The sequence below is a fragment of the Onthophagus taurus genome, chromosome 1 (genome assembly GCF_036711975.1).
Source record: "Onthophagus taurus isolate NC chromosome 1, IU_Otau_3.0, whole genome shotgun sequence".
NCBI classification, from domain to species: Eukaryota; Metazoa; Arthropoda; class Insecta; order Coleoptera; family Scarabaeidae; genus Onthophagus; species Onthophagus taurus.
In genome coordinates this window covers 19209920-19227571 of record NC_091966.1, presented here as the reverse complement: position 1 = coordinate 19227571, position 17652 = coordinate 19209920, and the positions used below count along the sequence as shown (strand labels likewise).

Genomic DNA, 17652 nt, shown 5'->3' with positions numbered 1-17652 from the left:
GAGCAGTTAGTTTGTTTCCGAGGTAAATGTCCATTTAGGCAATTTATAAAATCCAAGCCTGGTAGGTATGGAATAAAAATTTGGGCAGCTGCTAATGTAAACACCGGTAAACCTCGTGGTGCTGTAGCAGAACGAAACCAGGGGATTCGCGCCGTTGCAGATCTAGTCGAACCGTATCATGGCAGTTGGCGTGGCATTACAACCGATAATTTTTTTACCAGTGTTCCATTAGCGCATTACTTTTTAACAAAAATCTTACACTGCTTGGAATCGTTCGTAAAAATAAACCTGATACACCTTCGCAACTAAAACTAATTACTCGACCTGTGGAATCATATTCCGAAAAAAGGTCGAATGGTGCATATTCTGTCCAGTCAACATGATGAAGACAAAGTCTGCCCAGAAAGCAACAACAAGCCCTATATGATCCTAGATTATAACAAGACTAAGGGCGGAGTTGACCATGCGGATAAACTAGTCAGAGAATATTCGTGCACTAGAAGAACAGCTCGTTGGCCGTACCGACTTTTTATGAATTTGATTTATATCCTTCATGAAGGAGGCTTTTTCTGTTCGAATCAGGAGATGATAGCGCGTAAGAATGTGGAAAAGCGTGCTAAAAACAATTACCTTCCGGCATATGTAAAAACGGCACTTCGCGACTGCAACATTTTGGTGGCAGGTACTTAGGTTGCCGGCGAAATTACTACTACTGGACAGGTAAATTTGAATAGAAAACGAGCCAGATGTCATCAGTGTCTACGCAATATCGACAGAAAAATCAACACAACATGTACTTATTGTAAGAAGTTTGTTTTGTGAACAGCACAGGAAGACACAAAAAATTATGTGTAATAACTGTATACAGGGTAATTCACATTCGACCCCCACCATTGGGATCTCAGAAATCATAACAGACACAGAAATGGATAAATGGGGGCAAAGTTGCGTATCTTAGAGCTCATCATTTTTCAACTAAGTTATTATATCTAGCCGTATTAGTTTTTAAAATATGGCCGAAAAACAAAAAAATTACTTTTTCGTTTTTTGCCTATAACTTGTTTATTTTTCGTTTTTTCGTGAATCTGGAAAAACATTCTTAATGCAACTTTTTATGAAAAATGTTATGACACAACTAGAAATTTTCTCCAACGTTTCGTTTTCGTGAAACTGAGATGGTTTCTGAGATCCCAATGGTGGGAGTCGAATTTGAATTACTCTATATAACACAATAAAACCACAATATATTAATATTTAAAATACTTAAAAATCAATTATTCTTTCGAACTACTATCATATGCTCCTTTAAAAATTTAAATTAACTGGGATCACTGAGAGTACTAAAAAATCTTTGCTTTTTATTCAATTTAACTGTTATTTACCTATAAATTGTTAAGTTCTATTTAATTTCTATAAAAATAAAGCTATCTTTGTCAAATTTCGGCTACACAATTACTAAATAATACACATTGCCATAGTAATGTAAAACCTGACGAAAAACATAAATTTAAAATTTAATATAAAAAATTAAAAGTTGCTCTACTTTTTTCCAATACTGTATGTTAAACTGATGTTTGAATCATGCACATTTTAAACTGTATTCGATTTACACGGTTTTCTGCGAAACCTATCTTCCATGTAAATTGATGGATAGGTATACTTAATGATATTGTTTTAGACAATAATAAAACAATGAAAACATGTTTTCTACATTAAAATAATTCAGCTAAAACAAATACGTTTCTTATTATTGAATTGTTCAAATTATCTTAACAATTTGTAGTTTTCCTTTAATGGCTTGTTTTATTATCTAATCTATCAATTTGCTTCCCGCAAATGTTAGCTCTTATCAAATACCATTATTTTTTTAATATTCATTTTAAACATGCAAATATTAAAACTTGAATAACTTAAACCTGTAAATCCTTTTTTTTAAGATTTATTTAAATTCCTTGATTATATTAATACAATAATTACCATACAAAATTTTCCCACAAAAATGTATGAATAAAATAAAACTTGTGTATTGATTTTAGCAATGTTAATTTTAATTCGTTTGATTTCTATGTAGGATAGAAAACGTTTACAATTGTACGGATATTTGCGGCTAACAAGCATTGAAACCAACAAATACTCCCCATATTATTGTTTCTGACACCTAATTTCCCGGCTCGACGTTTTATTGCCGCGCAACGCGAGGCACTCTCAAAACAAGCCGAACATGTGGTCGTGACTGAGCATATGTAGTAAATATAGAAAGGTCAGTTATTGTAGTAGCCGACCGTTGAATATTTTACCGCCGTTTAAACGTCGGAAACGTGAATGAAAACTAACCCGACAGACAATATCGTGAATTGTTACTGATCAACCACACATTTTAAACAGAGTTTTCTTGATAATTTATTAAGATTATTTTTAAAATAAAATTTAAGTGGCTATCACTAACATACCTATTTTCCTATTTTTTAGTGTTATCTCTTCAAAACTTATTAAATCCTTTTTTTCTTAGGGAGAATTAAATGAAAACCGCAGAAGCAAAGATTAAAAAATAAATAAATAAAAGCACGTCTTTCACACACGTAATGTTTTTTAAATTAAAATAACATAATAGTCACACCACGAGTACACTGTCTGTATTAAAACGACGAAAATGAAACGACCGATTATTTCTATCCGATATTTATATTTTAAACGTTAGGGCAGCGTCTGCGTTCGCTGCTTTCACGCGACTCGGCTGATCTCTTGTAGCAAATCTAGCCAGAGCCGAGCCATGCCCCGGGAACGCTGCCTGCAACGCTTGTCAGAGTCCTATTCAACGCACGCCCGCAGCCGAAGCTCGTCGAACCAGCACGAATTCATTCGGCTATTCTACCATCTTCCTCATACTTTAAAATTTTCGATGTAATTCCGTCTTTGTTGCTCCCGGGACCACCGTCGCCAATTCTACTACGTACCGTACGTGCTCGTAACTCGTAAATACTAGGACCATTGTGAAGAGATGACAACTCCCGATCAATTCGGTAACGCGAATGGGAGACGTGGTGTAAATAAAACCACCTTGTTTTACTCGTCAAGAGAAGATGGGTTGTCCGAGATAACGAATAGTAAAAGCTTCCTTAGCAAGTGCTACCTATCTATTCATTGAAGGATACTATGTTGCCTCGGCATTTACTTACATGACTTGTATTGTTATTGTACTAAGGTGGGTATACATTTGTTGCGTATCAGCGTATCGTATCACCGTTGCGTATCAAAACATGATACAAAGATACGCAACGAGACCGTGTGAAGTTACCCATAAATTCCATCTATAAAAAAACTTTTTTGTTTGTGTATCGATTTTAACTTATGCGAAGTTAGCCCCCAATTAGATAGGATTTTACATGTATAGTATTTTGATTATAACAAGAGAACCAGTCAAGCGATTTCGATAAACAATGTCTCATTCGAAAGCTCAATCCTTGGCCAATATGAAAGTGGTAATGCCCGATTCGAAATCTCTTTCGAATTCCGCTAAAACGCCAAAATAATGCGAAGGTACACGAAAATAACAGAAAAATGACCTCTTTTAAGTGGTGATAACTCGTAAACGATGTACCCGATGATCAAGATCTATACGTCATTCGATTCGTCATAGTTTCTTCTATCTAAATCACAAAATGCCCGATTCCAAATGATTAAAACGCAAAAAAAGATTTAATCAAACTCATCAATTATCTCCTTAACTAATTGACCAATTTTAGTCATCAACATCTCGATCGACAGTATGATCTACAATGAATCCGAAGGTGGAAATGCCCGATTTCAAAATTTACTAATTACCTGCATTTACATTTCAATTCTCTCCCGTTAACCTTGTACAGCCCTCGGAATGACACCATGTTCGGCTCGTTGTTTATGCACGTATGAACGCCCGAAAGTCTAGCCCCCAATATAAAAAAATTAATTTAAACTAAAGGTGGGTTCATGCAAAATGTTTTAGATTTAGTTATAGTCATAAGCGTTTGCTTTAGCTGTAGTTATAAGGAAAGAGATTGCAATATTTAAGCACAGCGTGCCACAACTCGTGCCAAATTAAAAAAAAAGAAATCGGGAGTGAAACTGTTTTGTTTATTATGAATAAAAAGAAAATTGTTGTCGCTGATAGTGTAATGTGCTTGAATGCAGCTGTATTAATCGCACAAAGATTAAGAAAGAAAAGAAGACGGCGTTTTGGCAGAAGACCAATCAATAAAAATAGAGAATTAAAATAGAGAGAAAAAATAGAGAAGAAAAACAGGAAGATTTACAATTTTTTAAATATGTTCGCATGTCGTTCGAAGAGTTTAAGGAATTGTTAAGACTGGTTAAACCTTTTTTAGCAAAAACACCAAATAAAGGTGCAATTTCACCGGCTCAAATGTTGATAGTAACCCTACAATAAACACAGGTCTGAAAATGGACCATTTTGAGATATTCAAAGTTTTAGATTAATAAGTTGACCTATTGTTAACATCATTAATTGTAACCATTTAGATGCAGTAATTATATGATTACCATGGTTACGATGCTTAAGATAAAATTTAATAAATAATAAGATAATATTAAGTTAATTAATACAGTTCATTAATAATTTAACAAAACAAGTAACAAAGACTGTCGAAGAAAATCGTTCAACCAGCATAAAAACAACGAATATTTAACAAATTGGAAAAGATTCATGTCATAATTTGTTTTACTGTGTCAAATGCATTACTAATTTTATTTTTCAAATCCTGAACAATTTGAACGTCTTCAGAATAAACTGTTTGTTTTAAATGTCCCCAAAACCAAAAATCTAACGGATTTAAATCTGGTGAACGAGGTGGCCAAGGGACAAGACCTCCTCGGCCAGTCCACTTATTGCCAAATCTGTTATTTAAGTATGCTCGAGTAGCGCGTGCATAATATGCTGGTGCTCCATCATGCATAAAGTAGCAATCTTGTAGAATTTGTTAAGGTAATTCATCAAATGCCTCTGTAAGGTCATTTTGTAAAAAATGTATGTAAGCATCGGCTGTCAATCTCTTTGGAAGAAAAAATGGACCTAATAACTGATCACCTATAATTCGAGCCCATACATTAACACTGAATCGGCACTGATGATGAGTTTCTAGTATTGCATGGGGATTTTCATCATTCCAAACATGCGCATTATGAATATTAAAAATTCCGTTTTGAGTAAATGTTACTTCATCCGTAAATACAATGTTTATGGGAAAGTCGACGTTTACTACCTCTTCCTATATGGCTCACCTACAAAAATCTCTTTTTTTTCGCCATCATTTTCTGTTAGAGCTTGAATGGTCTTGTAAGGATAAAGCAACTGCTCCCTTAAAATGCGGTGAACGGTTGTTTTGTTAATGTTTTCTTGTGCAGAATTTCTTCTAATGCTGGTTGAGGCCTTTTCATCAACTCTTTTCAAAACTGCTTCTTCTAATTCCACCGGCCTTGTGGATATGGTGTAACAATACACCATATCCGCCATCTCTTCCTTGGAGTAATTAATAGGAGCCATACTTAATAGTTTTATTAAATTAAATAGTAAAATAATAATTTCGTAAAGTATTATTATATTTTTTTTTGATTAAACAACTTATCGTAATCATAGTAACGACTTAATTATTATAAAAACAAATTTAAATTCATGATGTTAACAATATCAACTTATGAACCTAAATCTTTGAATATCTCGGAAATGGTCCATTTTCTGACCTATGTTTATTAGGCTTTTTTTGTTTATTTTCGATCATAGAATATGCTGATGCAGTATTGTACAATCGTTGCGGGACAAACTGTATAATTAAAGAGACAACAACTGTTCTGTGGGACGTGCCCAGAGTGTTACCAGAGCTAACAAGATACATATTAGCCCCTGTTTAAGATACATTCTACAAACGATGGAAAAATGTCATGCCCAATTGTATCGGGGCTGTTGATGGGAAACACATCCATATGCAAGCACCAAAAGCACCGGGAAGTGAGTTCTTCAATTATAAACATACTTTCAGCATTGTTTTAATGGCAATTAAAGTCAAGTTTTAGTGGCATGTGTAGATGCGAATTATAATTTCATTATAGCAGATATTGGAGCTAGTGACAGAAATGATGACAGCACTATCTTTAAAGAATCTTCTTTCTGGAGAGCTTTTTTAAATGGAAACATAGATATCCCTTTTCCAAAGAAATTGCCTAGAAGCAACATTATACTTCTACATTTTGTTGTGGGTGATGCTGCGTTTCCTCTAAGGAAAAATATAATGAGACCATATCCCGGACAGCACTTAGGACTAGAAAAAAACATTTTCAACTATCGTTTATCCAGGGCAAGGAGGACCGTTGAAAATGCCTTTGGTATACTCTGCCAGCGGTGGCGAATTCTACGGAGGCCAATTATAGCTAGGGTAGACGTAGTAGAAAATATTGTAAAAGCCACAGTAGTTTTACATCACTTCCCTCGTATTGAACGGCAAAGCGAAAGGTACTGTCCTCCAAGATATGGTGATACTATTCAGTCAGAGTCAGGGGAAATTATAAATGGTTAGTGCGACCAATGCCACTGCAAAATATAGGATGGGGTTGGGAACAACAATGCGGCAAGAAGGTTCCAGAAGAACAGAGACTTGTTTTGTGAATATTTTAACGGCAAAAATATTCATAAATAATGTTTTTGTGTTTAATTTCAAAACAAGAGATAAATAACAATAACCCTATTAATTTTGAGTCAATTTGGTCCGAATTTGATTCCATCGAAATAATTGTCGAAACAATAACGCACAACAACTTTAATACAATAAAATACAAAACCTAACTGACCTAACCTCAATTTATAAAATAAAACAAAACGCTGCTATATTACAAGGACACAAAAGAGAAAAGTGCGCATGCGTCACGTTACGACCGATTGTTTTAGCTTTAAGAAGTTAAAAGTTGGGCAACTCTTGGGACTAGGACAAGAACCATTTTAGTCGTAAGGTGTAGCAGGAACAGTACTAGTATAACACAATACCTTAACTTTCCACTCTTACGACTATGCCAACAACTACGACTAAAACACGTTGCATGAACCCACCTTCAATCGACTATAACACTAGTTTACAAATTTTAATCATTTTTTTCCTCGAAGACTGCGATATCTTTTTATAACGTAGAATGTTGTGCTGATTCTGAAACTGTCTTCAGTTTTTCTCCATCACGTCCAGTTTTCGAGATATACCCAAAAATGTGGAAAATCATAAATTAAAAAACATAGTAACGGTTCATATTCAGTATATTTTTTATTTTATAGTGTGCTTCTGTAGCTATAGTGTTTGATTAATTCGTTTTTTGTGTTTTAATCAAAATCCTTAAAGATTTCGAATCGGGCATTTCGACAACCGCATTCAGCCAGGCTAAAGCTATCGATTAAGATATAAAACATTCAAATCCGTCAAACCGTTCTCTAATTACACTATTTTACAAGAAAAATCTTTTTTATTTTATAGTGTGCGTCTGTAGCTATATGGACATGAAAGTAGAGATCCAGACGAACATTTTGAGGTATTGATGGCATAAATCGGACTCTCCGTTATTTTGCTACAGCCTAAAACAACTCAACAAAATCAAATTTTTTGGCATTTTTCCCATTTTTTATCACTTAATCGTATCGTAACGATAAAGAATTATATATGAACAAAAAAGTTAGCTACTCTATCATGTAGAATATTGTAGAACATTTAATTCTCTAAATTTCGAAGTATTGGAGTATGTATTTTGGCGGAGATATTGTTAATTTACGATAATCGTGCAAAATTTCATTTTTTGCCATTTTCACTGTATTGAAACATTGTTACGAACAATTTTTTTTAATAAAGAGGTTGTTTTAACTCTTCCAGGCACTAAGTATAATCATTAAATTCACTGAAATAAATATTATTATTTTTTAAATACAATAAACAATAACATTCTTGGAAAAAGTTTTTAAGAACTCGCGCGTTTACCGGTTAGACTTTTTTTGGCAAAAGAAATTCTCATTGTTAAAAAACAATCACTTTCTGTGAAAAAGTGTTTTTTAATAACTCTATTTCTTTATATACAGGGTGAGGCAAAACTCCCTCCCTAATTTGAAAGTTGAATAAAAAACAGATGGCACAAATTAACGAAACTGTATTAACATGAATGGAATCTGCAGAATGGGAATTTACGCTATTATGTTTTACAAGTTTCTCTTTTTGAACAGCATATCGGTCAAGTGTTTTCCTTCGTTATCAATGCATTGTCGAATGCGAGTTCGCCATTACTCTAATCAACATTTCTTGAGGAATACGAGCAATCTCTTCTTGAATCGTTTGTCGTAGGGCTGGCAGAGTCCTCGGACGATGTTTGTAAACTTCAGCGTTAAGAAACCCCATACAAAAAAATCACAAGGAGTAAGGTCTGGAGATCGTACTGGCCAGTGGATGTCTCCGTGCAAAGATATAAAGCATTCTGGGAACAGCTGCCTCAGTTCTTGAAGAGATCTCCTGCTTGTGTGCCCCGTCTTGCTGAAGCCACACATCTTGTTGAATCTGTATCGTATTGAATCGTGGTGCTATAAAAGTTTGAAGCATTTGAACTGTCACTCCTCCCTCTTCAAAAAAGTACAAAGTTAAAACATAATAACGTAACTTCCCGTTCTGTAGACTCGATTCGCGTTAATACAGTTTCGTTAATTTCTACCATCTGTTTTTTATTCAACCATCGAATTAGGAAAGGAGTTTTGCCACGCCCTGTATTAGAACCTTGTTCTGCTAAACAGTCTTTTTTTGAAATATTTGTTGGTATAAAAGGAGAATATTTTGTCATAATATTTAGTTTTTCTTGAGACACCTCAGTGATCTTTCGTTTAATAAAATAGCAGAGTGTTGTAAAAGTTTTGTTGATAATGGCTAGCAGCAGCAGAAGTTTTGAATGCAAGAACAATCTTGATTTGTTCTGTTTTATTATTGGGATGACAAGACGATCAATTACAACTGTTATAAAACAGGCGTATTCTCATTATTTTGGATTTGCTTTGACGGATTTAGACAAGCCCTGGACACCCAGCTTCGTATGTCCGAATTGCGGTATAACGTGTGTGGGTGAATCTACATCTCATTTACAGTTTGGTATTCCAATGTTATGGTCACAGATATCAGATCATTCCGATTGCTATTTCTGTAACATAAACCTAGACGGCATAAACAAAAAAACAAAGAAAGTTTGGTTTATCCTAATGTAAGATCAGCCAAAAAGCCGATTCCGCACAGTGGAACTTTACCAAGACCAAATCCTCCTGACTGATTAATGCAATCCAGTGAAAGTGATCAGAGTAAAGGAGAGAGTGAAGATATGTCATCTAGCAGCGACGATGATGCCAAAATAAACCATAATTTGTCACAGAAAGAACTAAGTGACTTAGCTAGAGATCTGAAGTTGTCGAAGATTGATAGTGAGGTATTGGCATCCCGCTTACAGCAATGGAATTATTTACACCCTACAACCCGTCTAACTGTTTATCGAAACAGAGGCGAAGCATTTATACAATTTTTTACGAAAGATCAATGTGTATTTGTTATTGTAATAACGTACAGGGACTGTTTAATGAATTGAAAATAGATCATAACCGAAATGATTTGCGTTAAAGAAACGTATCTAAAAAAAGACTCTAATTCGGTATAACGCATTTCAATGGAAAGTTTGTACAGATTTAAAGGTAATTGCCGCAGTAAAGAAATTTACTAACTTCTACTTTTTAAGTATTGACTTACATTTCTATGATTTTCAGGTAATTGCTGTGGTTACTGGTTTACAAGGCGGTTTTACAAAATATTGCTGTTTTCTTTGTTTGTCAGCATCATTATGCGCGCAAAGACTGGCTTTCTAGAGAACATTACGATACTGGTGCTTTCAACGTCTTAAATAAGCCTCTGGTGAGACTAGCATCTGTAATATTGCCTCCATTGCACATCAAACTGGGTTTGATGAAAAACTTTGTGAAAACGTTGAATCCAGAAGGCCCAGCATTTAAATATCTTACCCAGCTCTTTCCACAACTATCGTACGCTAAACTAAAAGACGGCATATTTGTTGGTCTTCAAACAAGAAAATAAATAAATGACAACGACTTCATGTCAACATTAACAACAAAAGAAGCAACGGCATGGATCAGCTTCAAACAAACCGTCCATGGATTTTTAGGAAACCATAAGGATGAGAATTATCGCGAAATAATTTCTAACTTATTACACAATTACGAAGCCATGAATGTAAATATGTCGCTCAAAATCCATTTTTTCCATTCGCACTTAGATTTTTTTCCAAGTAATCTTGGAGCGGAAAGTGACGAACAAGACAAGCGGTTCCATCATGACATTGGAAAGACGTTATCAAGGTTACTGGGACGCAGGGATGATGGGAGATTATCTCTAGAGTGTTATCAGAGAAATCGACCTTACATACAAAAAATTATCGAAAAGTAATCAGATCTCGCACTTCCCACAAGTTCTGTAATATAATTTGTAATATAAACCTAGACAATATAAATAAAAAGACAAAGAAAAGTTTGGTATCGTTTGTAAGATCAGCCAAAAACCAGAGTGCGCATAGTGAAACTCTGCCAAAACCAAATCCTCCTGACCAATTAATACAATCCAGTAAAAGAGTAAAAAAAAGTTATAAGAGTAAAAGTGACAGTGGAGAAATGTCATCTAGCAACGACTGCCAATAAATTTTAATTACTTGATATGCTTATTGTTCAACATTTAGAACAGGTAAAATAATATTGATTTCAGTGAATTTAATATTTATACTTAGTGCCTGGAACAGTTAAAATATCTCTTTATTAAAAAAAAATGTTGGTAATAATGTTTCAACAATACAGTGAAAATGGCAAAAAATGAAATTTTACACAATTGGCGTAAATTAACGATATCTCCGGTAAAATACGTTCGACCGTCGTGTCCAATGCTTCGAAATTTAGAGAATTCAATGTTCTACAGGATAGAATAGCTAACTTTTGTGTTCATATATAATTCTTTTTCGTTACGGTGCGATTAAGTGATAAAAAAATGGGAAAAATGCCAAAAAATTTGATTCTGTTGAGTTGTTTTAGGCTGTAGCAAAATAACGGAGAGTCCGATTTATGCCATCGATATCTCAAAATGTTCGTCTGGATCTCTACTTTCATGTTCATATAGCTATAGACGCACACTATAAAATAAAAAAGATTTTTCTTGTAAAATAGTGTAATTAGAGAACGGTTTGACGGATTTTAATGTTTTATATCTTAATCGATAGCTTTCGCCTGGCTGAATGCGACTGTCGAAGTGCCCGATTTGAAATGATTAAAACGCAAAAAACGAATTAATCAAACACATTAATTATCTCCTTAACTAATTGACCAATTTTAGTCATCAACATCTTGATCGAAAGTATGATACAATAAAGTACAATGAACGCGAAGATGGAAATGCGGGATTTCAAAATTTACTAATTACGGTTATTTAAATAACCCCAATAAGAAAAAATTAATTTGATTAAATTCGCTATAACCAAGGTACGGTTTGACCAATTTTAATGTTTTATATCTCAAACGAAAACATGCGTCTGACTGAATAATTATGTCGAAATGCCCGATTCGAAATATTTAAGGATTTTGAATAAAACACAAAAAATTAATTAATCAAATAAATAGATTATCTCCTTTATTAATTGACCAATTTTAGTCTACATCATCTCCATCGAAAGTACGATTCACGGTGAATGCCATGATATAAATGCCCGATCTCAAAATTCGCTGATTAAATGCGTACGGTTGTTTAAACGACTCAGTGAGTGGACTGATTTTGTCTACCACATTCTTCAACATTTTTTTTTTTTATTGTCACTTATGCTTTGTTCTTTAAGGAATATTCGGAAAACATTTTAACTTTTTTAATATTATTACTTCCCATCTTGTTATAATAATTAGGTGAATAAAAAACTTTGTTTTTGAGATGGGTTAATTTTATTTTCGGCTTTATTTTAACTTTTGCAATGAAGAGAAAGATATATTATATAACTTGAAGAAAAAGTTGACAATTGGATATAATGGAAGATTTTAAAAGAATTTTATAAATTGAAAGAAATGCAAATTAGCACCTTGCCCGTGAAAACTTTATTTATATTTCAATATAAACAACAGAGTTGTGGGTTGGGGCGCTTTTTGTGTGAAACTATATACAGCTAAAAATATAAAATTTGAAAGGAGGAGAAAACTGGTAAGAACGACAATAAGTTATACTAAAGGTAAAAATACTAAAACCAAAAATGAAAAAAAGATTTTCTGTTTTAGTACTTTGTTTGTTTGTTTACATACTTTATTATGATTAGTAGAATATTTCAAATATTTTCACATTAATTTGTTCTCTAGTAGTAATCCGTTTACAAAAAATTATTTTGTATGTAAGTGGGGAGTAGACTTCCAAAGTCACCGGAGTCGTACTTAATTAGCAAATTTAGAGGTCGGGCATTTCCATTATCGCATTCACCATGGATCATACTTTCGATGGAGATATTAACGACTAAAATTGGTCAGTTAATAAAGGAGATAATTGACTTATTTGATTAATTAATTTTTTGTGTTTTATTCAAAATCCTTAAATATTTCGAATCGGGCATTTTGACATATGCATTCAGCCAGACGCAAGCTTTCATTTGAGATATAAAACATTAAAATCTGTCAAACCGTTCTATAGTTATAGCGAATGTAATCCGCATTAAGTTTTTCTTATTGGGGGCTAGACTTCCAGTCGGCAGATTCGCGGGATCATTTCAATGGCTGTACGCATTGCACCATGTACGCATGGTGTACCTTCGCATTCATTGTAGATCATACTTTCGATCGAGATGTTGATGACTAAAATTGGTCAATTAGTTAAGGAGATAATTGATGTGTTTGATTAATTCGTTGTTTGTGTTTTAATCAAAATCCTTAAATACTTCGAATCGGGTATTTCGACAACCGCATTCAGCCAGGCGAAAGCTATCGATTGAGATATAAAACATTAAAATCTGTCAAACCGTTCTCTCATTATAGTCGATTTAGTTTAAATTAATTTTTTATATTGGAGCTAGACTTTCGGGCGTTCATACGTGCATAAACAACGAGCCGAACACGGTGTTATTCCGAGAGATTCATTTGTGATTTCGATAGAAGAAACTATAACGAATCGAATGACGTATAGATCCTGATCATCGGGTACATCGTTTACGAGTTATCACCACTTAGAAAAGGTCGTTTTTCTGTTATTTTCATGTACCTTCGCGTTATTTCAGCGTTTTAGAGGAATTCGAAAGAGATTTCGAATCGGGCATTTCCACTTTCGTATTGGCCGAGGATTGAGCTTTCGAATGAGACCTCGCTTATCGAAATCGGTTGACTGGTTCTCTTGTTATAATCAAAATACTATACATATTAAATCCTATCTAATTGGGGGCTGGAAAAATTGGCGTCTAACTTCGCATAGGTCTTAAATTCCGCGAAAAACAGTAAAATATATAACCCGTGCGACGATAGCAACAAACATCCCAGCAACGAACTTTTACCCGTAATGTCTTATCTATTTTCTTAGCTGATATCTTCCTTATTATTAGAGATAACGCAAAACTAAATGCACCACTTGAAAGATTGAATCTTTTTCAATCTAGAACCGTGTTTTCGTCTGCCGATCAGTTGATATTAAGATCAATAAAAAATGAACAACACCGCTCTGTACTCAAAATAGCTCAAAATTACCAAATTTCAAGGCCTTGCGCAATTGTTTTAAAACCGAATTTTAAAAAACTGTTATTATAGTCAGAAAGAACGCTCCTTCAACTATCTTAATCCGTGTTTTCGTCGGTCAATATCTATCGGCGTCATGCTTATATCACATTTAATATCCATCTCTACACGCAGAAACGCTTAAATACTCTTCCTCTAAACAACTTTCTTATTTGATAGGAAGAAAGCTATAGAAGTATGTCTATCTTATCGAAAATTAATATGGCTAAAATGGCACACTATGTTAAATATCGATATGATATGTATGCATTTTTCAAAAAACCCTAATTATCTTCCAAACCATTAATGTTAGGTATAAGACATATGGGATATAAAAGATGTAAAATGAGATACCGAAGACGACTAAGCAATAAAATATGAAGCGTGCCATTTAAAAAAATGAAGTTATAGTACTTCCAAATTTCGAAAAGTTAACGTGCCGTAGTAAAGTGACCAAACGTTCTAGATAGCCGTTCTCGGTACCAAAATATACTCCATCATGTTGCTTAAGCATGTTCTGAATTGATATCTCAAAAATAGGGTGTTCTTTGATTTTTTGAACAAATGTCTGCAAAATTTTTACCGAAAAATCTGCTCCAATTCGAATGACTCGAGAGCGGCCGCATCAAATTGCAAAAAGTAAAGTTATTGATAAACCTCGAAAAAAAATATGTAAAAATATGCGGGGTGTTCCATTTAAAAAAATAAAGTAGGTGGCAACTTCCGTAATAGCCGGAAGTGCTAAACATCTGAAATTATTTTAGTCGAAGAGAACGCAATTGATAACGCTTAAATCTGAATTCCCAAATTTTTATTTTGGCCAGAACCCCAGAAACGTCTAATGACCAGTCTCGCTGAGACACCCTGTATAACTTAATACGAGATGTGTAATCTAATAAACGCAAAGTCAAACAAAGTGCCAAAACAGACTTGAGCGAAACGCTTACGGAACAACAGAAAAGCTGTTAAGAATGTGATGGACCCAAAAATTAAAACAAAATTTGACAATCAGCCAGAAAAGTCATTCTTTTATTACCAACAACGACGTTACAATGCCACTTAAATTTTCGAAAGACTATGTAACAATCGTGTTCAATAAAGGAAAGTTATACGAAATTCTAACAATAACGGTAATTAAACGAGTACAAACGTTATAAACAATCATACCCATAAATATAACTTTTTTGTTAATTGTCCGATTTTAATGTGTGATACCTTTTTGGAAAGGGCTCATCCTGTAGATCATGTTATAGTAATGGCGGCGCAAAATTCTAACAATAACGGTATTTAAACGCGATTAACAACGTTTAAAATAATTATATTCTTAGTCTTTTAAACATTGTTAGTACTTGTCCGACTTTTATAATAAGTAAAAACACAATATATTAATAAAATACTTCAATTCATTATTATTAACGACAAGTCAACTGTATATTATATAATTGTTCTGTCGCTACAATAATTATTTACAAAATGAGATCAATTAAACAAAATTGTATAAGTAGTAAACTATTAAAATATAATTTAATTGTAGTTACATTTAGTTGCTACATTAAATTGTATATAAAAATTCGTAGCACATTTTTATTGTATCGTATAGGCCGTTACCTTCAATCGAATAGAAAGATCGTCTTTCAAAAAATCGATAAACTATGTAAAAATAGAAGGATTGGTAACATTTTCAGATCCTAAAATTGTTTCATTTTTGCAATAATTAACATTAAAATTCAAAATCCCCTCTATAAAAGCTTTGGTGACGTTTACGAGGTTCTCACGTAAGATCAAGAAGACACAATCGTGCATCGTTCGGATCTCTTCTTCTAGCGCATAAGATTCTCGTGGCATTTCGCTCATGCGCCTTTTATTGATTTTTATTTCTACCAACCGCGTGCGAAAGGACGGTGACGACTCCAAAGTTGTTTCAAAATTTTTTTTTTTAAACTAAAAAATTAATAGAAGCCAATAAAAAAAAGAATGTGTAACGGCCCCATTACAGTCTACGCTGTCTACAACATTCACACAGCTCGTTCAAACTATTTTTGTAGGTATGATGGGCCTTCTACGAGCACTGCTTGCATTTGAATTCATTATGAACCTCTTCAGCGAAATAGAGACATTTTTCCTTTCATGAGTCGGAGTTCTTTTAATAAAGTTTCAATAATTATTTTTCTAAAGAATATAACGAAAAAACTTCTAAACTTGCTTTATTTAATTTAATATCCCCATCATCAGTGACAACTATATATAAACGGAGAAAACATAAATTATAATTATAAAAATATATAAAAAGTCAGTTGCTCTAATTGTAATGGTATTTACGTTGGTCAAACAGGGAGAAGGTTAGAAACTCGTATTAATGAGCACAAATATAAGATGCAATCCAACGTTTACAAGCACAAAATTGAGACAGGACATAAAATTGATTATGATAGCACATCCTTGATTCACAAATGTCAGAAGGGTTTTAAGTTAGATCTTTTAGAGTTGCTGGAGATTTATGAACTAAATTTAAACAATAATTATATAATTTTAAATGACCAAATTCAAAACCTTTATAAACCTTTATTTACATACTTAAATCTAAAATAATGTTTCTATTTATAATTTTATTCTATTTTTGGGGCTCTTTTTATTTTCTATATTTCTGTTTCACTTTTTCTTTTTACCTTTCTCTCTTTTCATTTCAATGTGATTTTCAAGTTTGTCCTCATTTAGTCTCTTCACGTCTCGATAAGTATCAACGTGTATTTTTGATTTTCTTTAGCAAGGTATGTCTTTATCATTTATTGATTATTTACCTATGTTTAATTATTTTTCATTTTATTTTCCTCTGTATCTGTTGTCGCTTGTTTTATAATTTTTGTTTTTTTCTTCTCTTTTAGTTTTTCAAAAAAACGTGCCTTTTTTTTATTTTCGCCATTTTGTTATACATCTTTATCACCGCTTTATAAAGCCTTCAGCCTTATACAAGCTTTTACATGCTCCCCCTGTTCTTTTGATGATCTTCGTTCTACAATTTTAGTTTGCCACTGACAGTGAGTAGTTTTATAGATTTTTTAACATGTTTTTAATTTGTTAAAATATTTTTTGTTTTTTACTAATGTTTGTCATATACATTTTTTTTATATATTTTTATAATTATAATTTATGTTTTCTCCGTTTATATATAGTTGTCACTGATGATCGGGCTAGCCCCGAAACCGGTCTGACTGCATATTAAATTAAATAAAGCAAGTTTAGAAGTTTTTTCGTTATATTCTTTATATAAACCACTTGCAACATGGATCTACATTCTAATTATTTTTCTGTATGAATCTGCATTTAATGATATAAATGGTTTATTTGAAAATATACAGTCAAGAAAATGACAGACAAGAACTACACAATTGTATCAATCTGCTTGGAAAGGATAATCTAATTTTCGAAATTTGATTTAAATATTCCTGGCTGTTGTTAAAGGTCGTATTTTCATACTGTGAATTGTATGATAATGGATCTATATATGTTATTGTATGAGTGATTAAGTTTGCAACATTGACGTCCAATGCCGTTGAACGTCATGGTATATCGGATCGAAACTATTACAATGTCGATTACACGGGAATATATGGACGTTGGTTCTATTTATCAATTAACATAATATTACAGAATATTATTCTATTACAAAATTATTTAAGTATATAGTGTCCGCCAAAATGTCAGCAACACCCGTTTTATTTATGGCCACTTCCTGTCCTTCGGAAGTAGACCACAACTTCATTATTTTAAATGGAATGCTATAGTTTTTATTGCACCTTTTAATTATATGCGAAAAAATAAGTTGACTTTGATAC

General features: G+C 33.1%; 1 protein-coding gene across 2 annotated transcripts in view; it reads right to left on the bottom strand.

Annotated features, from left to right (window-relative positions):
* Positions 1 to 17652, bottom strand: part of LOC111414277 (uncharacterized) — a 347116-nt gene that overhangs the window by 247212 nt on the left and 82252 nt on the right. Inside the window, exon 1 of one of the 2 annotated variants that reach the window (XM_071198118.1) lies at positions 2451 to 2772. The exons of the other annotated variant lie outside the window; for it this stretch is intronic. The gene's annotated coding sequence lies outside the window, so the exon portion shown is untranslated. Of the gene's footprint in view, positions 1 to 2450; positions 2773 to 17652 lie in introns of those variants that run through there. 2 annotated transcript variants of the gene reach the window in all.